Below are 26,004 nucleotides of genomic sequence, written 5' to 3'. Positions count from 1 at the left end.
ACGTGGCTCCCTGTGCCACTGGAACCAAGCTGGCTGAAGAGCCCTAATAAGGGCAAAAATGTCAACATCAGGGCAGTGCGCGCTCTACGGGCGACTAGAATGCAAAAACCTAGCAATTTCAAGCTAACATAATTCATGCATTGTGCTGATATGCCGTTGTTTAACCTTTTGCATTGCAGAGTTTAATCCTGAAGATTTATGTTCAGCGTGCATATAAATACTGTTCATATGCAATGTACTGCTGCAGGCTTCCAGACTGTGTCAGGGTGTGGTCCCTTTCCAGGGCCTTCTAGAAGCTTTCCCTGCATCATGCCTGGGTGTGGTTTGTGGGCTGGGCTAAAACTCTATAAAAGGGAGCCACCCAGCTCCACGTGCTCACTATTCAGAGGTCCCGGTGCAGAGCAGCAGCAACTTCCTGAGCTCCTGTTCCGGAGGCCTACTTTTGATCTTCCAGGCCTTTGCCCTTCATTACTTTGGTGATCCTTGATCAGGGCGGTAAGACGGAGGTCAGGCGGGGCCCCCGATCCCATTTTCGAAGGCATTCAAGTTCTTGGCCCTAATCTTTCATGTTGAGAGATTTTACCTTGTGGGTGTGAATGTGCCCATGGTTTTTCTGGCAGTTACATGTTGATATTCGAATCGGTAAGACGCGCGATTCATTCCTCGTGTTTAACTTTGATATTCATTGTGCGCTACCATTTCTTGGCAGTTACATGGTGGCATTCGAATCGGCAAGACGCGCAATTCATTCCTCATGTTTAACTTTGACCTTCATTGTGCGCTACCATTTCTTGGCAGTTACATGGTGGCATTCGAATCGGAAAGACGTGCGGTTCATTCCTCGTGTTTAACTTTGATATTCATTGTGCGCTAACATTTCTTGGCAGTTACATGGTGGCATTCGAATCGGCAAGACGCGCAATTAATTCCTTGTGTTTCACTTTGATATTCATTGTGCGCTACCATTTCTTGGCAGTTTCATGGTGGTATTCAAATCGGCAAGATGCGCGATTAATTTCTTGTGTGGAATTCATGTTATTCATTGTACGCTACCATTTCCTGGCATTCATATGGTAGCCTTCGAATTGGCAAGACGCACGATTCTTTTCATTGTGTTTAATTCATGATATTCAGTGCGCGCCACCATTCCTTGGCATTCACGTGGTGGCCTTCGAATCGGCAAGACGCACGATTCATTTCTCGTGTCTAATTCATGGTATTCATTGTGTGTTACCATTTCATGACATTTATGGGCTGACATTCGAATCGGCAGAATGCAGAATTCATTTTTGTATTGAACCCATGCTATTCATCGTGCGTTACATTTCGTGGCTTTTACTTGGGAGTGCTCGAATCGGCAATACACGCAATTCATTCCTTGTGTTTAAAATCACGATGTTCATTGTGCGCTACCACTTCATGGCATTTACTTGGTGGCCTTTGAATCGGCAAGACGCACAATTCACTTCTCGAGTCTAACTTATGTTATTCATTGTGCACAATCATTCCATGGAATTTACAACCTTTGTTAAAATCTGCAATGTGTGCAATTCATGTTCCTGCAATTCAAGAAAACTAAAGTGCTAGAGTTCTTGATGTGATATTGTATGTGCATAATAGTCCCTCAAGCACGATTCATATGGTGGTTTAGAAATTCATTCAGATTATTTCCTGATTCCCCATACAAAAGACTATGCTTGAATTTGAAAGTTGTATTTAACCTTTCTTGATTCCCTCACAGGTATCCAGTTATCTTGAAGCCTAGTTATTTAATTCCATGCTTAAGTTGTCCATGTTTTCAGTATGACAATGCTTAGAGTCATAGCCTAGCACTGGTTAATATGATATAATCTTGATATTGTGTGTTTTAACCTTTTGCTTCCCACAGGTCTCCTTCCCAGCTGTTCCCTACCTAATCCCCTTTTCCCCACTTGGACTCTCTTAGACTCTGTGACATTCTAATCAGAGTATTGGAGCTGTCTTGTGGTGGAAGTGTTGGGAACGTGCACAGACCCCGAGGATCTGGTGACTCTGACAAAAAATTGTCCTGGGTTGCAAGTGTTCTGGTTAATGGAGGACCTAGCCTGGCAGTTTGGGCTAGACTTCCCATGAGGAGCAGGTCCAAGACTGATTTGCCTATGGCTAGGTCCAAATTGAGGTGGCATGGTGGGTGGAAAACAAAGGATTGGGAAGTGACCCCGAGCGATTATCAGTAGCTGAGATTAATTCAAGCATTCCATCCATCACCTTGTTGTAGTGAGCTTGCAGCACTCATTGTGCCACCCACTGAAGTAGCACTTTACAGCATGTCTAAGAACTGCTGCTGCAGGCTGAAGTGCTGTTTTAAACTGTCATTTGTACCTGTCAAAATAAACCTTTTGCCAGACTTAGACCTACCTTTTTAATCCATAGAAGTCACCCTTTTGGTAGGCCCTTAGGACTCATAGGGCAGGGTGCATTGTAAATAAATGTAGGGCATGAGTATTTAGGTTTTACATGTCCTGGTTGTGAAAAACACCTTACTTCATTTTTGCACTATGGTAAAACCTGTTTCTCCCATTGACTAACATTTGGTTAACTTATTACATTTAATAAGTGCTAACTTTGGATTGGGAGCAGAAAGAGTTATTCTGTTTGGACTCAAATTAATTGTAATTTAAAATCCTCTTTAATGGCAAAGTCAGGTTTTAAGTAGCAATTCTAAAAATGCCACTTTTCAAAATTTGGCATTTTCTTGTCCTAATCGCTTGTGCCTCTGCCAGTGTCCCAGGTCACATGACTGAAGGACTCTGCTGTTGGGATTTGTGTATTCCTCCCAGACAGTGACACAAATGGGATTGCTAGGGGTGGAGCTGTTCCCTGCCCCACTTGCACTTCAGCATCCACAAAGAAACTGGATACAGGTGTTTTGTCACCCCAGAGTGCTGGTAACCTTTACATGGGAAGAAAAGAACTTTCCATAACCAGATGTGGTGTTAGGGCAGGGTATTCCCCACACACAAAGACTGGCACCAGATATAAATGTTAGATCCTCAGAACACCTCTTTAGTACACCTTTGGACATTACTGAGGAAGGACCACCCTATCACAAGAGGACTGCCCTACTGCTACCAGAGGACTGCCTTGCTGCCTGGTGAGGAAGAGTGAACCTGCTTACTTTCATCCTAAACTAATCTTAAATTAAGGGACATTTGGCTGACCTCCTGTTTGAGCTACAGGGACAGACCAAGCTCCAGAGTTTTCCCTGCAACTGCCTAGCTGACCTGTTCCAACTGGACCCGCCTGGACAGCAACTGGATCTGCCTAAGCCCTGCTGCTGGTCTCTACTGGAGTGATTCCTGCTCCCCAGGAGGTACTCCTCAGGCCCTGGACCCTTTGTTGGCCTGCTTAACTGTGGGCTTCATCTGAACCAACATAGCTTGCCCAACTCGACGCAGGACCTCACATTAAAGCTCCTGATCAGCAGCTCCATTGGAACGTATGCAGCACTAAGCAACTCAACTCAGGACCTCACACCACAGCTATTGATCCGTAGTTTATCAGAACTGACACAGGGCAATGCAGCACCCGCATCAAGGATATAAGGTACAATTCTCAGCTGCACTAACCTGGTCCCTATATCTGACTCGCTCTCCCAGAAATGTTGGGGGTACTTCCAGCCCTTAATTTATGAAGGGGGCCCCCTCAGCTTGTCTGTCCCAAGTGTATGCACCTTTAAAGCTGCTGCAGTGTGCAGCCTGCTCTGGGCTGCTCTGACCTGACACGGACTGACTCAGAAGTGAGAGAAAAAAATAACAACTTTTGGTTCTCTTTCAGTCTCAGCATGCCAGGTCCCTTACAAGAACTCTGCTCTCCAGAGAACTTATTGGGGCAGAGGTAGAGTTGCTGCCTTTCCAAGAGACAAATATGCCATCTGTTCACATATTAAAATTCTGCAGAGGCCCATGGCATGATTTTTAAGTAGAACTTTATATAAAATCATCTGTATTCATTTTAACATGGCCTTTCTCTCTTTGTTTATTTAAATTGTCGATCAGGGGTCAGTAGGGCAGCTGTACAACACATTTAGGCCCATATTTATACTTTTTTAGTGCTGCATTTCCGTCATTTTGTGACGCAAAAGCGGTGCAAACTTACAAAATACAATTGTATTTTGTACATTTGCGCCGCTTTTGCGCCAAAAAGTGATGCAAACGTGGGGCAAAAAAAGTATAGATATGGGCCTTAAAGTGTTTTGATCAAGCCTGGTAAAAGTAAGCACTGATAAGGAGGAAAATACAAACCTGATTTTGTAATTGTTGTACCGGCTGGGACACTGAAACACTGCTCATATAAAGAAGGACAGTTGGTAACCTTAGGCAGAGGAGATGTGCAATTCCAGAAACATAACCAGGCCTCTGCTTGGGGAAAGTGGAGGGTACAAGATATTGCTAGAATGTTGAATGAGTATGTGAAGGACGTGTTAGGGTGAGTGCACAATCTTCTTGGTGGTGGATGAGCACTGAGGAAATGGACCCTTTTTTGACAATGACTAGTACAGTTGTGCCTTGCACGGGGATCGTGTTTTGTTAACGGTCACCTATTGGGGGACAGGGATAGTATTTTTAAAAAATAGTTAAAATGCAAGTATGGTATCCTCTGCAGATCCATCCATTCAGATGCATAGCAAAGGTAACAGCTTCTCTTGTAAGGAATGGGAATCCTTCAACAAGTATTTTGAATATATTATTACCCAAAAGAACAATTAACCATTCCTGCATGGGCTATCACACACATCTGCACTATTTTCTCTATGCATTTTTTATTATATGTACTGTCTAAAATACCACTGGTTAGACTATCTATAGCGTCCTTGGAATTACATTTTAGGGGGGCACACATTAGGCCACAGTTAAACTGATGGTGGTACTTTATGGGATACAGTACCCTTTTCCATAAATTAAAAGGATGTTGCAAGTCACTGAGGAGTTATATGACCATAGAGGGAAGGCTGACGGGTGAGTTCCTTTACAAGGTTATGGAACTCTAAAGTGACTTGCAGCAAACATATTATGTACTCCAGGGAGTACTTTATTCCTTATAATAAGTAGTCATGCCATTACCTTACGCATAAACCACTTAAATCCTTGGTGTACTGATCTTTCATAGGAAAGAGAAAGCAGGTTTGCAAACATGAAGAATAAAATAGAGAGCTTTATTGATGTGGCAGTTGTGTCTCTTTTGCACCACACAGCACATTGTGAGCAACATTGGGAAAAGGCAGGGATGTGCCATATTATTTTAAATGTGGTGTATTCCTGCCCTTTGTCTGTCTTGCAGTGATGCTCTGAGTGACAATTTAATAAATATGTCTTGTGCAAAATTAAACACATCTGAAATCTGTTAGATATTTGTTACAAAAAAGATGTTGAATTGGTTAAATATGAGCCATTTTTATTAAAAGGTGCAGTAGTTCGAAATGTACGAAATGTATGAAAGATTCTAACTTTTCCATAAGTACCGTAGGTGGGCAGAAAATAAACATGTTGCTTTAAATTTCTTCTTTATGCTTATCATGGTACAGCTAGAATTACAGAGCAGAAGACTGAAAAGCAACGCTTTGTCTTCCTTCTTAAACAGCTGCTTTAATCATGCTCCAATACCTGACCCACCTTTCCCTTGGCTACTGGCTCTATCAACAGACATTGTGACATCTCAACTCAACTGTAACAAGTTTTTGAAGTTGAGTTCTGACATTCTTTATAATCATTGACTGAGTGTGTCACAAGTCGCTATTTTGAAGAAATTTGAGATGGGTTTTGAATACAAGGATTGCAGAATCCCTTGTATTATGTATAGATATATAGATATGCACACATATACATACACATGCACATACATTTTTATTTAAACCAATTAAATCTGGCTTTGTATGTATATACCGCTGCATGTATATTACCTACTGGTGGACACCACTAGGTGGTTATAGTTAGGACCTAGTTTCCATAGGAAGAGCGTTTTTTGTTTTGCCAAAAAATTTGGGCCAGCTTGACAAATTTTCACAAAATTTTCAAAACATATACTTTGGTCAGTCAAGTGGGGGGCGAGAAAAAGGAGGGGGGTTCCCAAAACACATTTTCCCAATGCATTTTCCCATAGGGATTTTGAAAACAACTACAGCCTGAACCGCTAGACAGAGGTTCACCAAATTTGGCAGCAAGCTAGCTCTTAGTCCACAAAGCACACTTTTTGTAATTTAGTGGAAATACGTTCAGTGGTTTTAGAGATATTTTAAAGGGCAAAAATACAGATATCTGGGCATGCGGATACTCCGCAGATCCAGCTGCCCCCCTGCTGCTATCTCTTTGGCTGCCAACACTTCAAAAAGAAATTATTGACAGCCATGGTGGGAATCGGCTTCAGCCGAGTCCCAGAAAAAAGTGAAAAAAAAAAAAGGGGCCAGAGTACAGTTATCCTGAGCCCCGGGCCTTGATCTAGGGGTCCCTTATGGACCCCACTAGGGCTAATGTGCATTTTTTTAAATGGATTAGCTGATTATCCTGACATTTGTATTTTAAAAAGGTCTGTCTCCTGCCCTTTTTAAAAAAAATTGCTCCCATGTGGGTCAGGTCCTGGGGCATATGGGGCTTCAAAAAGGAGGGGGGTGCACGCCCCCCCCAGGGACCACCACCGCCCCAGAGCAATCGGAGGCTAATATGTGGGGGGCCACGCGTCCCCCTTCCCCGGTGACCCAGGGACCACCACCTCCCAGTGACAAAACTAAATTTGATATGGGGGAGGGCCGTGTGGCCTCATCCAGAGCCCCGGGAGAGCCACTTCCCTGGGGCTAAAGATTAAATTAACACGGGTGCCACACGGACCCCCTGCAGATCCAGGGACCGCCACCTCCCTGGGGCTAAAATAAAAGAATGAAGGGGGTCCTTTGCAGACCCCCGGCCCTGAGGACCACCACCTCCCCAGGGCAAAAATAAAATTGGCGGTGGGCCTTATGACCCTGGGGAACCCCACTGCCCAGGGCTGTCTGCTGCTATGTCCCGTGGGGCATAGGTGTTTGCTCTGACTTGGCGGGAGCTTTGACAGCTCCTACCAAGTCAGAGCAAAGTTTGGTTCCGGTAAGTGAGAGCCGTCAAACAGCTCTCACTTGCTGGAAACTGAGGTTTCATCTGTTTCCCTGCCTGCCATGCACTGCTAATTACCCCAGATATTACAGCATTAATGACAACTTTTATAACGTCAATAAAAATATCAAAGAAACATTAGAGGTCAAATTATTGAAGAAAAAACTGCATGGAGGGGGCACAAGTTACAGTTACCTTAGGCCTTGACTTATAGTTACTCAAAATAACTATAACTATAACTGCTGAATTTCTCTGGTTGTGTGTGAGTAAATTCAGAACCTAACTATAAAGTCCCTGTAACCTTTGTTTTTTAAGTGAATTTAGATATCATTACAAACATACATGCAAAGTCAGATTTAATCATTTAAACCAAACAGCACTGTTTTGCAATGAAACGTAGTAGGACAAGTTAATGTGTGTGGGCAGTGTGCAGTGTTTGCTTTTTTGCATCATCTCCTAGTACTTCTGCAGCTGTGCTTGTGAAGCATAAGGGAGGGCAGGAAAAATAGCACTGGGTCAATAACTCTATCTGGCCTCACTCGAGACACCGCTGAAAAGACTCCAGGGAAGATTAATCCTGCTTTGGGGGCTCGGGGTTCAAGGTGAGAAGCAAGGGGAAGAACAACAATTAGAGCTTGAGATGAGGTATCCAGGATCCATGTCATTTATAAGCTACTGGAAGAGCTAGGCTCTTCACCCTTGACCCAGCGTGTATCAGATGGAGGGAAAGCATAGTGCTAGATCACAAAACTTTGTGCCCAGGGGCACAGCTATGAGTGGTGCAGCCACTTGAGTGGCCCCACAGCCCAAACACGAGAGGGTGGCGCAGAATGCATTGCACCAGCTGTAGTTTAATTAAAAGACCATCCTTCCAATTGGAATGTTTTCATTACAATTGTCCCCTACTTGGCTCTGTTGGCTCTTCCTGGGGTGGGGGGGGAGTAGGGAAAGTAGAAATAGTGGACAAACATTTAGAGACTGTATAGATGGAGCTCAGTAAAGAAAACAGAGAAAGGAAGGAGAAACTAAAATATAGAGGGTAGTAGAAGAAGGAAAAAGGAAACAGTGGTTGGAAAGAAAAACAAAATGGCAAGAAAACATGATGAAGATACTGTTGTGATCGTATTTAGTGACATCATAAACCATGATGTCAATAGGTTCTAGTTAGAATCTTGCTGGAAGGGAAAGGCAGTTGGGCAGAGACTTTAGAAGGACTAGGACGGAGGAACTTTACACTGTGTCAGGATTTTGAATATACTACAATAAACTTACTTTGAACGATGAAATCTTTGGAACTTTTGAACGATGAAATCTTTGGAACTTTTGGAACAAAGTTGGCAACGATTTTCTTCGACCCTGACACTTACCGTCAAGAACCTGCAGGTCATCATATTTCTGCTTTAGCTTGTTCGTGTCCTGTTCCTCTGTTGTGGACAAAGTTGTCACTTCACATCTTTGAAAACACCAGACAGTTTTTGTTTCCATCGGCTCGCTCACAGTTCCTCTGCCATGTACAAGTCGTCATTCATCACGTCTTTTGAGGAAGAACTGTGAGTAATAGTTATATATTTTTTTATTTATTGGTGCGTCTCGTCGGATGCTTCTCGTTGCGTCACTGGAACGCAGTCTGGACGGTGATGAACTTAACTCTTGTTGCATCACTGGAACGCTTTCCCGACGGTGACACGCTTGACAGTTGCCAACGCGTCATTGGAACGCAATGTACACTGGAATGCATTGAGTGTTAATGAGCGCATCAGTGAAATGCATACACAGGAATGCGTTGTCTGTAGAGTAGCGCATCAGAGACACAGAGTACGTACAATCTACAACTAGCTCAATAACGTGTGTTTAATTTAAATGACATTGCTTCACTAAAACACCAATACGGTGGAATATGTTTCGCTACTTTAAAAAAAAAAGAAAATAATAATAAAGACTGGTTGATCGCATTGATTTTTTTTAATTTTAACTGTTCAATGTGACTGTTTTTATCAGCGAATTGAAGTACATTACATTGTTTGGGGCACGTATTATTTTAAGGATTCATGTGCTTGTAAAGGTTTAATAAACAAATAGTTATTATACGTAGCAGAAGTATGGAATCGGGAAATGTTTGGAATGTTTCGCCACCACAGCCGTTTTTGCCACCAACTGGAGAACCACAATTGAAGTGGGAAGAATGGCAAGAATATTTTGAAAATGATATCTCCACTTTTGAAGAGTATGAAGAACTTACAGCTGAAAAGGAAAAAAAGATATTTCTACATTGATTAGGAGCTAAAAGACTAAAAGTTCACAACAGAATAAATAAAAAACCTAGACTGGCTGGTTAAGGAGATGTGTATACACACACTCTTGAGGATTTACCTAATTATTTTAAACCCACGGTATGCGTTGCTGTCGATCGTTACAAATTTTTCCATAAAAAGCAAGAACTGGAGGAATCAATTGAAGATTACGTTGCTGCACTTAAGGATTTGGCTCTTTCATGTAAATTCAGCAATCTTCACAATGAACTTATTAGGGAAAAGATTGCAATGCATACTGCGAATCGTCATATTCAAGATAAACTTTGGGCAAGAGGAAACTCCCCTTTGCAAGAAGTCATTGACATAGTTAAGAGTGCTGAAATAACAGGATGATGTACAAAGACCTTTTTGTCAGGTGGCAAAACGACTATCACCAATGCAGAAGATAATTCCATAATAGCTAAAGTAAAGAAATCCAACACTATGTCAAATAAAAGAAATAGTTGGTATGAAAAGATGGATCAATGGCAATTGGAAGTAAAATGTGTTTTAGATGTGGAAGCAAATATCACTTAGCTAATGAAAGAAATTGTCCAGCTCGCAATCAGAAGTGCTCAAACTGTGGGATAATTGGACATTTCTTTAAAGTGTGTCGGAAGAAAAAGAAAGCTAAAGAAGAAACTAGAGTAAATTGTGCAGAAGATGAGGAAGATACACACGTTAGTTCTTCAGAAGATTCAGACTCCAGTTTATGTATTTTGAATGTCAGTGATGGTTTATTGAATGTAAAAGAGGGCAACAATAGACCATTGTGTGAGGTGTCTATAGGTGGAGTGGAAAATTCAGTGGCTGCAGATTCTGATTCACCAAACACTATTGTGAATCAGAATGTTTGCCAGCAGAAGTTTGTACCAGTCATGGGAAATAGTCTTAAAAAACCTGATATTTCACCTAAAATGTTTACAGGAGAACCAATAAATATGATTGGATACAGGAATTTATTAGTTATAATCAAGCATAAGCAGGCTCATTGTAAGGTCTATGTATCTGAAACAAGCCCATCTGCTCTTGGATTGTTAGATCAGCGTGAACTGGGTATCACATTAGACCCCAATTGCCCTGAACCTGTTTCAGTAGTGCAACAAGATGTATCATTCAAATTTGATGTCACAAGAAGATTTCCTAAGGTATTTTCAGGACAAATAGGAAAACTTAAGGCTTTCCAACACAAAATACAACTTAAACCTAATTCTTCTCCAATCATACATAAATTTAGGAGTATTCTTTTTTCATTAAAGGAGGAGGTTGGGAAGGAACTTCAAATATTGCAATCAGAAAGTATAATTGAACCTGTTGAGTCTGCAGAATGGGTTGCACCCTTAGTGGTCGTTAAGAAAAAAAATGGAAAACTTAGACTATGTGTGGACCTACGTGATCGCAACAAAAACATCCTGGTCAATCAGCTTCCCTTACCAAAAATCAGTGAGAAGATTTCACACACCAGAGGCATTAGGTAGTTTTCCAGTATTGGTCTCAAAGCTGCCTATCATCAAGTACCATTGCACGCTGACAGTAAAAGTCTCACCACTTCTATAACACCTTTTGGGAGTTTTAGATTTAGGAGAGTACCTTTCGGTTTGGCTACAGCGGCAGCAATGTTTCAAAGGTTGATGTATTATGTTTTTTAGGATATGGAGAACTTGCTCACATTCCAAGACGATAAACTGGTAATGGGGAAAAATAGACAGGAACATGATCATAAACTCATTAAAGTTTTGCAAAGATTAGAAGAACAAGGATTAGCAGCAGAATTGAGCAAGTGCAAAATCACAGAAAAAATAATAAATTATATGAGGCATGAGATTTCAGAGGCAGGGGTCAAACCTAACAGAGAGTTAATTGAAGCCATAAAATATGCATCTAGACCTCAGAATAAAGATGAACTGCGAGCATTTTTAGGCTTAGCAGAATTTTATGCTAAATTTGTACAGAACTTTTCTACAAAAATGCACACCATAAGGCAACTACTTAAATCCAGTAATAAATTTGTATGGGATGAACAATGTGAAGCAACGTTTGAAGAGATAAAAAATGAAACTGCCAAAGCTCCACCATTGTATCGTTTTGACCCAACCTTGCAAAGTATAATCACCAGTGATGCTAGTGCAAAAGGCATTGGGGCAACAGTATCTCAAATGGACAACAAGGGTGCTGAAAGAACCATAGTGTTTGGTTCACGTTCGATTACTCCTACTGAGAAAAGGTACTCTGTAATTGAACGAGAAGCATTAGCTTGTGTTTGGGGTTTGGAACATTTCAGACATTACATTTGTGGGGACCACGTTATATTGAGAAGTGATCATAAGACACTCACTAAGGTTCTCACAACTAGGGGATTATATTCTGCTTCACCCGATTAGCACAGATATCAGTAAGGTTAATGGATTATAACTACAGTATACCATACATGCCGGGGGTAAAAAATGTGGTAGCTGATTTTTTAAGTAGAATGCCATTACCTTCAAAGTGTTGTGAAGAGATTGATTTAGAAATGTTTTCTGTAGCTAATGTTCTTGAGGACATTCCTGGTATTTCTAGAGATGAATGGAAACAGGCACAAGTTTCTGACGCTACGTTAAGTATCATAAGTGAGTTAATTGAGAAAGGTTGTCCAAGGATACAGCTTATAGATCATTGTACTTGTGTATATTGGGAATTAAGACATGAATTATCTTCGGAAGGCGGTTTGGTTCTGAGAAATGGCAAGGTGAGTCCCCCATCATACTTAAGACAAAAAATCTTAGATATTTGTCATGAAGGACATTTGGGCATAGGAAAAAACAAAAATAAGGTAAAGTTTACATATTGGTGGCCAGATTTGGATTTAGACATTGAAAGGAAGGTAAGGGCTTGACAGGCTTGTAAGAATTCAGGTTAAAACCAAAGTCACTTTAAAACCACCACTTCATCCCATTATATGTACCAATATGCCTTGGGAAAGAATTGGTGGTGATGTAGCTGGACCCATTTGGGAATGGGAAAAACAAAAGTACTTACTGGTGTTGGTAGATCATTTTTCGAAGTGGCCAGAAGTGGAAATTGTTCACAGAGTGGATGTGAGTACTATTATAAATTTCTTGTACAAAGCATTTTGAAGGAAGGTTTGCCAAAATGTATTGTTAGTGATAATGGACCCCAATCAACATCTGATGTTTTCAATAAATTCCTATTAAGAAAAGGTATCACACACAAAACCACTTCACTGTGTCATCCAACTGGGAATGGTGCAGTGGAAAGGTCCAATCGAGTATTAAAAGATATTGTATAACTTGCTAACAACAACAAGCTAGATTGGAGAAAAGAAATAACGCAGAACATTTGGGTGTATAGGACAACTTCTTGTGAAACCACAGGTTGTGTACCTTTTGTGTTAATGAGAGGAAGAATTCCTATCTCTGAGGACAATGTGGGTTGGATGAAAACAGCCACTAAAGCCAATTGGTCACTCGATGAGGTAAAACTTAATGTAAAACATACCCAAGAACGGAGCAAAAAGTATTTTGATGCAAAACACAAATGCAAACAAGAACATATCAAAGTAGGAGATTATGTTAGAATCAAGAACCCTGGGTTCAAGAGGAAAGGTCAAAGCTGTTTCTCTGAACCCTTGTTTGTAAAAGAAACACATTGTAATTCAGCATTATTGAATGATGGAAAAGTATGGCATCTTTCTTCTTTATCTTTGTGCAGAAATAAAGAATCTACTCAATCTGTAATGGAAAAAGAAAGTTTTTCATCATTCCGTGTGTCACAAAGACTGGACGAAAGTAAGTTTGACTGGTTAGTGGACTGGAAAAATGAACAGACATCTAATGAGCAAACATCTTTCAGTCAAGGAGAGGATCATTCTAATGATATAATAGAAATGGATAGATTTATTGCTGAGGAGGGTAAGGATACTCCTGAAAGAGCAATGCAAACTGTAAGAAAAACAAGTACATTTGGACGTATTGTTAAGAAACCTAAAAGGCTACAAGATTTTGTATGTAATTAATTTTAGTTTATTCCTAGGTCTGTCTTGCACGGTTTACTAGTAGTTTATGTATTTAGAGGAAAAATCTATTGTTATTATTTATTTTAGACTAGGCTATTATTATGCATGTAAATATTCTAGACTAGACTATTGTTATGTATGTATATATTTTCAGTTTATTCCTTATCTAGGTCCGTCATGCACTAATATTTATGGGTAGTTAATGTATTAAAAAGAAAGATCAATAATTATTATATATTTTAGACTGATGTTAAAATGTAGTACAATATATGAATTACAGAGATTGGAAAGAAAGGGAAGGGCTGGGAGAAGGATGGGGAAACATGATGATGAGAAATAAGGGAAGAAAGGAGATGGAAGCAAGAGGAAGGAAAGATATGTGAAGAAGATAGATCAATGGAAAGAGGAAATTTGAGTGCACAGTAAGAAATAGAGTGCATCAATAGGGAGGGCGAAAGTAAAAAGAAAAAATTAGATGGTTGAGTACAGAATAGGAAAAAGAAAATATATTGGAATGAATGAATAGAAAAAATGCAAAGGGAATGGAGAGGAAAAGAGAAAAAATATGAAGGACCCAAATTAAGAAAGGAAGAGGATGGGAGGCAAGAGGTAGGAATAGATATGGAAAAAAGAGTGAGGGAGAGGGAAGATTTTAACATAGAGTAAGTGTAGGCAGAAATGGAGAGAGCACCTAGAAAAACTGGAGATAGTCTTTGGAGTTGAGGTAGAAAGGGGGATAAAAAGGCAGGAAAACATAAAAAAGAGTGATGGATGGTGAGAAACAGAGAGGGAAAGCACTGATGGAGGAGAGAAAGTCAAAGGAAGGAAGGAGATTTCCTTTCGCTAATCTACTCAAAATTGGTGTCTGAACAACTAAAGGCCGTAGGTGTTGTGGTAGCAGAGGTAGTAAATTTGGTGAATTTCTCAATAGTGCATAAGAAGATGAGGTCAGTTTATTGACCTGAGAGGAAAGACATGTCAGCATCACCCACGTTTCAAACCTCTGAAACTGTTGCAGGAGGGGCTACCTCAGGCCAAGGCCAGAACTCAGCTGGCAGGATCTAAGCCTCTTGCCTGTAGAACATCACATCACTTCTGTCTTATCTGCATTAAATTTCAGAGAATTCCAAAGAACCCAGGTAGGGATGCTGTTCATACAGGTACGAAATGCTTTAAAAGATCTGGAATGGGAATGGTTCATTTAGATGATATGTTTGGTATCATCTTCCTAGTTCATAAATAAGATCCCCTGAATATGGATCATCCATGCTAGCAGTATGAGGTAGATGCCAAATAATGTGGGGCTCAATGATAAGCCCTGGAGTAGCTCACGGATGTTGGCCCTGAAGTCCAAATAAGAACAGCACTATCTCTGAGCAGAGATATTAATATCCCTAATTTATATATCAAGATCTCCTGATCGACCGTAGCGAAGACGGCCGACAGCTCTAGTAGGACAAGGGCGACAAACATGCCCTTATCAGCCTCCATCTGAATATCATCCGAGGCCAATATCAGGGCTTATTCAGTGACATATAGAGGTCGGAATCCCGACTAGGCCGGGTCAAGCAGCAATGTGTTCTCTGGAAGGTCTGAAATAATCCTGTTGATGTGTTTTTCCAGGATATTCATTGGCAATGGTTAAAAGGATATCAGTCTAAAATTACTAAGGACCAATGGGTCTGCTGTGTTTTTTATTTTTAATAAAGAGATTGCAAGAGGTTTCCAGGGAGATTCCTATCAATACCCAGTGTTTTAGTACTGCATAGGCCAAATAATTAACATAAATGGGTGATAATTGAAGTGATTTATTGTCTTGTCTTGTCTTGTAACTAATAGTTCACACTTTTTAGTTTAGTTTAGTTGAGTCCATCAATTTGTTTTCCTTCTTGCTCCCTCTTTTCTCCTTCTCAGGTGGTTCCGGTCCTCTGGAAAAATCAGCGCTCGGTCGTGTGTGCAATAAGAAAAGGAAAGGAAAAAGGACCAATGACAGGTAAGTCCGTAGATCGGTATGTGGTGTTTTAAAAAATATATATCAATAAGGGGAGGAGTGGATCTTTAGTGAGGAGCTTGAATACCAATGTCCAAATAAAAGCAATAAAGGCGACTGCATGCACTGTGTAACCTTACCATGCACCAGTCAGCATGCTTCCCCAGTGAGGCCTTACACTCCTTCAGTTCCCCTTCCTATTCTGCCTTTGCATTATGGGGATATACCCCCTTTTACTTCTCTTCCTTTACCCACCACCTCTTTCCCCTTCTTATTATGGATGAAGCAGAGCCCTGCTATTGGGCATGTACCTGGGATAGCCACGTCCCTCCTGGGACATGGCTGGGTTCTGGGTCCTGTTTCTTGGAACGTTGTTGTTCCTCCGTTGGGCTGGTTCTTCCGTGGTCCCTTCCTACTCCTTCCTCAACCGCTTCGTTCTTCCACTCTCCTCCTCGCCTGTTCTCCTCCAACTTCCCTGCTGCATGTTCTCCTTGTTCTCGGGCGTCGTCTCCTTCCTCCTCTCCTGTTGCGTTATCTTCCTGGTCTTTGGTGACGCTCACCACTTGCTCTCCGGTCGCCTCGCATTCCTTTTTGTCGGCGTCTTCTTTCTGCTCCCTCCTGGTGCCTGCTTTCTGCTCCTCGCTGGCTTTCGCCTCCTGCTCCCCGCTGGCGTTCACTTTTCTCTCCTCGCTGGCATCCGCCTACCCCTGGCGTTTGCCTTCCGCTTCCGGCGTTCTCTCCATACGTTGGGACGTAGGATTTTTCATGGTCCCTCTGGGGCACTATTCTGTCGGCCCCAGTTTACAGTTACGTTGATGGCGTCTAGTTCCCGTCACATTGATGACCATTGTTTTTTTTCATTGAAGTGGCAACCTATCGTTAGACAGAGATCGATTTCAAATTAAGCATACTGGGCTTGCTAAAGAATTCAAAGGGAGCAAATTGATCTGTGACCTTGAAGAGATGGCCAAAATCAAATTCTTGAAGCTATCAAGGTCAATCAGGCCTGAATTCACAATGAGAAGCCATTAAATCAGGTAAACCATCTAAAGAAGAGTCCAGGCATGGGCAAGTAGTTCTCGTTTGTTGCAGACTGCTAACAATATTAAAAAGATTCTCCTCAAAGAATAATGAAACATTTTCACACAATAGTTTCATATGCAAGAAGGTCTGTGACATAAATGTACAATTTGCTAATGAACAAGCAAAAGAGGACACTTTTTTGCTGGGAGTGGCCTCTTGCAAGATTTTCCTAGCACAGAAATCAGTAGAGTTAATGTGATTTCCGTAATGTTTTAATGCCGCCTCAAATTATTGCTTAATCTTAGGACCACAATTGGCTCACCTACACTTATCAATGGCTTTACAGCCTTTCTTGGCAACTTTTCATATATCATTGTACCATAAGGCTGACGGCCTTTTTTTTATTTGAATTTGTATCATGTGAAGAACCGTGCCAAGGGCACCTATTGTGGTACTGCCCTAACAAAGGAGGGAGCTTTTGGAAGTAAATCCTTATCCGTCTTAAACACTGAATATAAGATTCTGTGGAAAATCATAGCAATATGTCAATGTTTCTGGAAATAATCAACCACAATCTAAGTAGCTTAATTAGTCTTAGCCACTGGTAAGGCTGCATCCCAGTCCATTGTTATTTTGCACACCATGACAACCCAGCCATATGCAAATTAGTCTTGACCCTGCTCGAATAGAAACAGACACTGCTTCCTCACTGGGATAAAACTGTTACATGCCGACCCATTGGCCAAGGTCCAAACCGGGTGTGTAATTACAGACTGTCGGCCCCCAGGAAGAAGCACAAGGCAGGACTGCTCACCTAATTTGCAATTGCAATGGAGCCATCTGCCCGTATGTTTAGAACAGGAGGCTTAGAGTGAGGCATTCAGCTGCCAAAGATACTAAATATAATAATTCTATATGCAGAAGATATACCATTATACCTGAAGGACCAGAATGCAGCCTACCATATATCATGGTGCTGCTAGCAGAATATGGATAGGTATCTGGCCTCATCATTAACTGGGATGCTTATTCCAGTGTCAGCATCCACATGAAATATAGAAGACATGACCTATGCTGTCCCTACTTAAACTGGAATAAGAGGAATTTAGATACTTAGAGATGCAGGTATACCTGAACAATGTAACTTGATTGAAGACAGTCTAGGGAAAGCATTGACAGCAATGAGACAGATAAGCTACCCCTTTCAGCCATATGGAGAATAGCTGTTGCCAAAATGACTATCCTTGCACCGTATCTATATAATTTTGCAATGATTTCAATATTACTGTAAAGCTATTTCTAGATATTACACACTTTGCTGTCCAAACTGACATGGGAAATTGGTAGAAAATTAGTATCAATAAGGGAAAAAACAAAGGCCAATATACAAAGGTGGTATGGGTCCCCTAAAGCTCAAGGTCATGGGAGTAGCCAGAAAATTCAAATACACTCCATTTCAACCACACCTCTACTCACACCAAACATAGGGAAAGCAAACCCCAACCTCTTTAAGAGATCTACCTCCACCCTTTAAGCCTCCATTCATAAATAAATACATCCGCCCTTTCACACATCACATCCACCGATCAATATGCCCGCCTATCCCTACTTTCACCTATCCATTCTTTCACTTTTCCAAATTTTTTCATTCCTCATCCTTTCTCCTCATTCACCATATAATTTATAAATCTTCCTGCTGCTTCATCCATCCCTTCACTCTTGTTTATCAGTCTTTTTACTCTTTCATCCATCCAACCATTCACCTTTTCTTTTCCTTTTACCTTTTTCCATCCTTCCTCTCCCATTCTTTCTTCCTTCTTCAATGTAACCATCTTTTGTTTTTCATCTTTACTTTTTTTTCTTAGATTTCTCTGATGCTTACATTTTCTATCTGTCCCTCCATGTTTGCCCCTAATTTTGTGATCTCATCCTTCTTTCTCTCTCCTCTGCATGCCTGCTACCTCTCTCCCCATATAATTTACTGTCTGACAGTATGAATTATGAGCTCTTTGCTGCAATGTCTGCGGGCACAGGAGGCCCGACAAATAGCTGCCCAAAATACAATACTCCTGATGCAGACTTCTGTCACATGATGTGGGAATGAGGCAACAAAGCACAAGAATGGGCTCTCAGAACCAATAAAGAGATGTCTGGATTTCTCCCCGATGGTGAGCTTGCTAGTTCATATGCATCTACCCAGAAAAGCCAATCCTGCAGGAAAACCTACAGACCTGGCTCTTACAATCACCACAGGAAGGATAACCAGGGCTGGAAAGCCAGTGAGGCTCCGCCTATCAAGACATGGTTACATGACGTAAAGCAATATACCACCAAAGAGAACGAGGCCATCACTATACATATAGGCAGAGGGGTCCACACATAGGGGGTGATTCTAACCTTGGCGGGCGGCGGAGGCCGCCCACCAAAGTTCCCCCAACAGAATACCGCCACGCGGTCAGAAGACCGCCGCGGTTATTCTGTGTTTCCCGCTGGGCTGGCGGGCGACCGCCAGAAGGCCGCCCGCCAGCCCAGCGGGAAACCCCTTCCCACGAGGAAGCCAGCTCCGAATGGAGCCGGCGGAGTGGGAAGGGTGCGACGGGTGCAGTAGCACCCGTCGCGATTTTCAGTGTCTGCAATGCAGACACTGAAAATCTGTTAGGGGCCCTCTTACGGGGGCCCCTGCAGTGCCCATGCCATTAGCATGGGCACTGCAGGGGCCCCCGGGGACCCCAGGACACCCCTCACCGCCATCCTGTTCCTGGCGGTCACGACCGCCAGGAACAGGATGGCGGTGAGGGGGTCGGAATCCCCATGGCGGCACAGCAAGCTGCGCCGCCATGGAGGATTCCTCAGGGCAGCGGAAAACCGGCGGGAGGCCGCCGGTTTTCCGTTTCTGACCGCGGCTGTACCGCCGCGGTCAGAATGCCCTTGGGAGCACCGCCAGCCTGTTGGCAGTGCTCCCGCGGTCCCCGGCGTCGGAATGACCGCCATAGTGCCTGGTGCACTCTACGAGAGGTTTTATACCTCTACTAGGGGCATTAGAAGCAAAGATGGATGATGGACGCCCATGAACAACAAGAATAGAGACCATGCACTGAAAATACAAAGTGTATGAGGGAAGAATTGATCATGGAACGGACTGCACATAGATAAAATAATAAAAAAACATGATACAGCAAACTCCAATAATTAGAGACGCAGAGAGGCAGTGATACGATACACCTTTAGGTGCTCCCTGGCGTTGCTTTGTAGATGAACCTGCCGCAAAACCAGCAACAAGCACATTGAAACCACAGTACACGAGCACAAGCTGGGCTGAAGTTGTTTTTTAAATCTGTTATTTGAAGCATACAAACGTTTATCAATAAAATATGCAGTTCTAACATTGGAAGGATATGATTCTGTATTAACCTGTAACCAAGAAGAACTGATTGAATTATGTAAGACTATGGTCACTTTAAAGTACTCTAGAATTCAAAAAACGATTGAGAGAAATTAAAAAGGTTTGGATCTTTTTAGTATGGATGCACCCACCGAAAAAGAATATATGAAAATGTTCCTTGCGGTCTAATCACTGGTTCACAAGCGCTCACTCAAGCATTTCCAACGTGGTGTGCTACACCAATGGCTTCTCCTCTGGGACATTTACCAATAACTGTGCCCACTTGTTAGAAGGATTCCACGGACACTGGGACAATGTGGAAAGGACCCCTGGGCATCCGACCACTCCTCCTCGTGACCAGCTCTGCACTACTGGCAATCACCCTCTCTAAAATCCCATTAGACTATCTACACCAGGCATGCATCCATGTGCTGGAAGTACAGGCCCATGCCTTCGTGAGCTTTGCAACCTGGCTGATGTGTGCAGTGCTTAATATGTACAATAACAGGTGCAAAACCCATGAGAGTTTATTAGTATCCAGAAGTCCAAGGTTGAGGAATGTAAAGGCTGCCTGGTCTTGAGTCCATCTCATCAATCTTACTTCCACCATGCCTCAAGTTCTCTCTATTTTACTCTGCGTCTTCTTTCCATCAATGTGTTCTCCCTTGGGCACTCTTTCTCTAATTTTCTCTTTCACTTTCTTTCTTCCTTTCATTGTGTTTCACTCTCTTGCTCTAGGACAAATTCTCTTGTTAAAAAAAAGAAAATCTGGAGTGTTTTTTGTCCACCAGCTGCATACACGGACATGAATAAACACTGGCTCCTGGGCTGTAGCAGAAGAGACCGAATCCTTCATTTCGTGGGGCTCCCCACTGCCCTCTCTGCAAACCTGGATCTTGCTCAATGGTCTGTTGTTTAGTAAACAGGTAGTTCTGCAAATGGTACAACTTAAAGACTTGATCCTTCCGCTCAACTGCTCAACAGGAAAGCTGACACGTGGAACTTATTAACAACTTCTGCTGATTACCCGAGGTCCAGCCATGGTCCCCCGGCACAGTGTCAAACCACAAACAGCTTCAGAGTTAGACGCAAATTCATCAATCCTTTTTCACTTAATTCCCTGGCCTCCGCTGCTTCCTCGTGGGGTTTCAGTCCAAAAGATAATGTTTCTTTTGGCGGACTATCAAACAGCCGGAACATCAAAACTAGTTTTATTTACTTTTTGTTTAAAATGTTTTATAAGAATTCATTATAACTGTATGAGCAGAAGACAATCGATATCATCAAGGCAGATGTGCGTCAGAACAAGTCACAGAAATAAAACAAGCTGGAAAACACACAAGAGAGACCGTGACAGAAATCACATTCAAAAATCAAAACAGCAGCTTAATGACCATCAGTTTAGGGCCTCATCTAATCGACTTGTCGATGTGCCTACAAGTGTTGCCAAACAGGCACAGAATATGATCCATAGAAGCTGATGCCACAAGTGTCCAGAAGGTGTGCTGCGTGGTCATATTCATAAACCTAAATGAGTGTCATGATCTGTGACGATCCAGTTCTTGCATGTGAGGCAAGACATCTCACCCAGTGCTTAATTTGTAAATAAAAACGTACCGGTGCCCAAAACCCTCCTCTTAAATACGCGGCTGCTGCAATTAAAAGTGCGAACAAGGAATACTGAGGCAGAGTAATCCTGAAGCCATCTCGGGCCTCGTCAATCCATTTACAACCACTCCCTGCCCCTTCAGCTCACTCTTGCAGCTCTCTACATTATCCCACTGTGACGCTTTTTAATTTTTCTCTTCCCCCGTCTTTCCCATAAGTGTCTTTTGCTCCCAGTGAATGCTTGAGGCAGAAAAATATGTGCCGACCCTCATAAATAAGTGCCGGTGGCCCGCACCGGAAACAATAAGCTCAAATTAAGCACTGGTGTCACCCCAAAACCTCACAGGTCACAACCTTAAGTAATTTAAATTAGAAAGACCTATTTTGAGTAACTTGTCACAGGGCGCGGTCTGTGCCCCGGATGCACCAGTCCTTTGTGTCATTGTGTCCGCTTAGGACTCTCTGTCATAGGCATTTTGGGGGTCATTCTGACCTCGGCGGTAAAAGGCCCTTACTGCCGGCCAAAAGTCCGCCATTCTACCGCCGCGGCCGCGGTAAACCGCCACGGTCATTCTGACCACCAACTGTGCAACCACCAAAAACCCGACATCCACGGAACTCCGCCTCATCAGCGGGCAGCGATAAACTGGAGATGACCAAACCTCCACCGCCACGCCAACACAATCACGCCCATGCCATTCTGACCCACGAATCCACGCGGCGGTCTTTCAACCGCGGTATTCCATTGGCGGTACACACCGCCGCGCTCAAAATACACACACCTTTACAAAACACAGCCACATTGGACAATTCGAAATCCACACACCTGAGACACATACACACACCACTCCCACACACCCAATTAACTATAAAACACACACCCACTTCACCCACAAACCCCTACAACCACAAATATCTGAGAGAAGGCACAATACACTGAGAGAGAGCACAGGGAACGCAAAGCACAACACACACAGGAACACAACATCCTCACACACACCACATCTACGCACACATCACCACGCACATCACCACAAACACCACCCCACACCTCATCCACACCACCCCATAGCACCCCAAAGACACCCCAGGTTCTCGGACCAAGAACTGAGGGTCATGGTGGAGGAAATTATAAGGGTAGAGCCCCAGCTCTTTGGCACACAGGTGCAGCACACCACTATAGCAAGGAAGGCGGAGCTATGGCAAAGGATCGTAGACAGGGTCAACGCTGTGGGACAGCATCCCAGAAATCGGGAAGATATCCGAAAGCGATGGAACGACCAGGTGCGCTCGATGGTGTCGCGACACAACATCGCTGTGCAGAAGACTGGTGGCGGACCCCCACCCACACCACCCCAAGTCACAGCATGGGAGCAAGAGGTAGTAAACATCCTGCATCCTGATGGCCTCGCTGGAGTACACGGAGGAATGGACTCTGGTAAGTCGAATCTCAACTACTTCACCCCCCCCCCAACCACCAGCATGCCAACCCGCACCCCCACCCTCACCCCCAATCTCAACCCCCCAGCACACATCCTCCCTGCCAATGTCTCACCAGCACAACCCACCCTAAACAACACCAACCCCTGAATGCCAACACAACCCATAGACAGCCATCACCAAAGCATGACCATTGCACATACCCATACACCCCCCCCCCACCCTCACAACACCTCCCACAAGGGAATGCCAACACTGGGGGACAAGGGCACTCAAAATGCACGCCATGGCACACACAAAAACAATAGCCATACTCTTTCACCCCTGCAGGGCCCGAACGCCAACACACCGCCACGGAGGGTCCAGATATGTCCATCCCACCCCCAGAACAGGCCCCCAGTGAGGACAGCAGCTCTGTCGACCTAGAACCTGATGACCAGCCCGGACCATCGGGGACCTCTGGACAGTCGGTTCCCCACACACAGACACAGGCCACAGCAGACCCAACCCCCTCTGGGACCACCAGCACAGCTCCCACCCAGCGGGCCCATGCCTCTGTCTCCAGGACGCGTCAATCAGCGGTGTGTCCGCCACGACAGGGCACCCAGGCTGACCCAACACCCCAACAACAACAGGGACCTGGGGGCAGTGGTAGTGGGAACACCGTCCAGGGGACAGAGGCCCGGGGAAACAGGGCAACTGGGAGGGCTGCTGTGCGACAGGGGGGTGAGGACAGGCCCAGGGAACCGACTCTCCAAGAGGCCCTCACCACCATCATGGGAGCATACCATCACTCCCAGGAGACGATGGCGACGGTACTGGCCAGGTTCACCGAGATCCAGGCACAGCAGGAGGAACGGTACATGGGGTTCAGCAATGAACTCAGGAACATCGGTACCGCTATGGGGACCATAGTCCAGGCCCTCAACCGTATAGAAACCACATTGCGGGACCATGTGGCACCACAAAGGGCCCCTGTCACTAGCCAGGACCAGGAACAGCCTACCACCTCCGCCGGCGCTAGTGGACAGGAGGCCCCACCACAACGACAGGCCACCAGAACCCCACCTCCTGCTGAAGAACAACCACCCCGCAAGAGGAGCCTGAGATCCCAAAGGAAGACAGAGTAGGATGCCAAGACCCCCGCCAGCATAAGATACCCCCGGATGTCATCCCACTGTCCCACATTGTCACCCTGTCCAAACTTGAACTGCCCCTGCTCCATCCTTCCACAGGCATATGGACAATGCACCTGTGCGACTGAGAACTGGACTCTGCCATGGACATAGCTCCACCCTCACCCATCACCGTTTTAATATCATGTACCAATATCTAGCACTAAAATAAATCACTCATTGCACTGAAATCATTCAGGAGTCAGCCTGTATTATTTACAAATGTATAACACATTATTGATCAATAATGTTCAGGTAATTTTGTGATGACAACATACCGATGTCAATAAGCATTAGTCCATGGGCTAACCAAGCTGAAGTCACGCAGTGGGTCATACAGCACTGAAAAGGGAAGGGAAAATCAAACATCATTTTAAAAGAACTGGGGGGAAATACACAAAGTAAAGATGCAGGAGGCTTTCTGCAAATGTTAAATGGCGTGGTTGATTCTTACCTGTGTGCTACTGAAAATACTGTTGGATAACTGTGTCCCTGTTGTCTGTGTCGTCCCCGTTGTCTTCCTCCTCTTCACTCTCCACAGGCTCCACAGCTGCCACAACACCACCATCTGGACCATCCTCCTGCAGGAAAGGCACCTGGCGTCGCAAAGCCAGGTTGTGAAGCATGCAGCAGGCCACGATGATATGGCACACCTTCTTTGGTGAGTACATCAGGGATCCACCTGTCATATGCAGGCACCTAACCTGGCCTTCAGGAGGCCAAAGGTTCTTTCTATGATCCTCCTAGTTCGCCCATGGGCCTCATTGTACCGTTCCTCTGCCCTTGTCCGGGGATTCCTCACTGGGGTCAATAGCCAAGGCAGGTTGGGGTAACCAGAGTCACCTATTAGCCACACACGTTGTCTCTGTAGCTGTTCCATCACATAAGGGATGCTGCTATTACGCATAACATACGCGTCATGCACTGACCCAGGGAACTTGGCATTTACATGGGAGATGTACTGGTCAGCCAAACAGACCACCTGGATATTCATAGAATGGTAACTTTTCCTGTTTCTGTACACCTGCTCATCGTCTTTTGGGGGTACTAAAGCCACATGGGTCCCATCAATGGCACCAATGATGTTGGGGATATGTCCAAGGGCATAGAAATCACCCTTCACAGTGGCCAAATCAACCTCCTCAGGGAAAACAATGTAGCTCCGCATGTGTTTCATCAGGGCAGACAACACTCTGGACAAAACCTTAGAAAACATAGGCTGAGACATTCCAGATGACATGGCCACTGTTGTCTGGAATGAGCCACTTGCCAAAAAATGGAGGACTGACAGAACCTGCACAAGAGGGGGAATTCCTGTGGGTTGGCGGATGGGGGACATCAGGGCAGGCTCCAGCTGGGCACACAGTTCATGTATAGTGGCTCGGTCAAGTCGGTATCGTAGTATGATATGGCGTTCTTCCATTGTCGACAGGTCCACCAGCGGTCGGTACACGCGAGGATTCATCCTTCTCCTCGCAAGTCCCAGCGGACGGTGCCTAGGAAGGACAACATGGAGCACAGTCAAGCAAATCACAGGTACGTTCACCACAGCTTGCATAGCACACGATTATCTATGTTTTGAAAGGCGTGTATGTGTGTCAATGCAAGGCCTAGGCCTGTGTGACGCAGTACAGATTAGGCCATGTGGGCCCTTGAAATGGCGGCTGCCTGACCTGTGAAGTGGGACAATGGGATGTGAGGTCAATGCGCTGGCGTGGCACACCGTGGCGGTAGGCGGTCGAAGACCGCTATACGAGGCCGCATTGGTTAACATTGAAGCCTATGGGTTTCAGGAGCCAATGACGAGGTGCGCCGGCGGTCGCGGTACGCACCGCCGCGGTACGCCCCGCCGCGGGCGTGACCGCCATTTTCTATCTGCTTAATCACTCGAGACCTGATCATCCACAGGAGAGGACCTATACTGCATGTGCTGCTGTGACCTCGGTCTGGAAGAGACAATGG

The sequence above is a fragment of the Pleurodeles waltl genome, chromosome 3_2, assembly GCF_031143425.1.
Source record: "Pleurodeles waltl isolate 20211129_DDA chromosome 3_2, aPleWal1.hap1.20221129, whole genome shotgun sequence".
NCBI lineage: Eukaryota > Metazoa > Chordata > Amphibia > Caudata > Salamandridae > Pleurodeles > Pleurodeles waltl.
The sequence above is the reverse complement of the archived record's forward strand: the minus strand, read 5'-3'. Positions refer to the sequence as shown.